Raw genomic sequence first — 1,269 nt, 5'->3', positions numbered from 1 at the left:
ACATACATTTAACTGTCATAGTAGTAGATATTCTTTTTGTTACAATTTTCTTTACTGTATGCAAAGTAAATATACAAATCAAACCAAAGTATTATGTTTATAGTGAACTTATGTCTAAGAAAACATATTTATATGGGAGTATATAAAGGCTTGAAAAAATTATAATATAGAGTATAATGCAGAACTGTATTATAAAAATTATTTATTTATAGAGCAGTTATGGTCAGATGCTGTATATATTGACCTTTGTAACTTTTGGTTTTCTCATCTTGTCATTGCTAACTACAATGGTTTGGTGAAAGTTTGGAAATAACACTGTTGATCACTGGCTGGCATTGTTTGTCATAGCAGCAATAGCCTGCACTATGTCTCTGCTTGGCACTTTTTGTCACTGTAGCTACTGCTTTCACTGTCAGCCACTGCTTGACATTGTCAGCCATCGCTGATTTGTTATTACCAGCCTCTGCCTGGCTGATGTTAGCCAAGGAAGATGTGCTGGTGTTTTAGATAGGTCTGTGTATTGTGTAAAAGTGCCAAAGGAATCATTGGTGCAGGATCTGCCCCTCAGCACCTGTCCTCAGGTTGAAAAGGGACAGGAGAGAGTTGGAAGTTAACTGTGAAGCTGCAGAAGATGAAAGGAAGGAGCTTGTATATGTGATGTTTATTGATGAAGGAATAAATAATTATGCAGTATTAAAACTAACCCAATAATTTCATATAGTTTGCTTTTGTGTATGCCTATTTTCCCCTGTTTTCTGTCTTCATGAATAGCCACAATTTTCAGTGACAAAATTCAGATGAACTTTATTTTATTTTCTTATTTATTTTTAACCAATATAGAGTTCAAACTTATTGAAAAGTGGTACTAGAATGGTGCTTTATCAATGAAATCTGAACTCTACAAAGCAGTTATTTCGTCATGTATTTCCAGAAGTTCTTGAGAAGAAGGAGAGTGAGAGATTGAAGTTCTGATATCTTTCCTCTCGTTCTTGAATCCTGATGGAAAGTGCATGTGAAAATGTTTGTGTTCAAAGGTAGATTACATGCTAAGCTTATATATATATTTTTTTGTTAAATATAGCAAGCATTTGACCCTTACAATTTCTGATAGCTAAAAGATATGTACACATATGAATGCTCCTATTTGCATAAATGGTTGTAAGGACTTGCAACATCATGATTGAAAATGTATGTTCAGTATGTTGGAGGTTTTGTATCATGCAGTAGAAGACTCTCCCTTATGTTCTGAAATGGCCATATTCTTCTAGA

Source organism: Penaeus monodon, chromosome 23 (assembly GCF_015228065.2).
Source record: "Penaeus monodon isolate SGIC_2016 chromosome 23, NSTDA_Pmon_1, whole genome shotgun sequence".
Taxonomy (NCBI): Eukaryota; Metazoa; Arthropoda; class Malacostraca; order Decapoda; family Penaeidae; genus Penaeus; species Penaeus monodon.
This window is presented reverse-complemented; position numbering follows the sequence as displayed.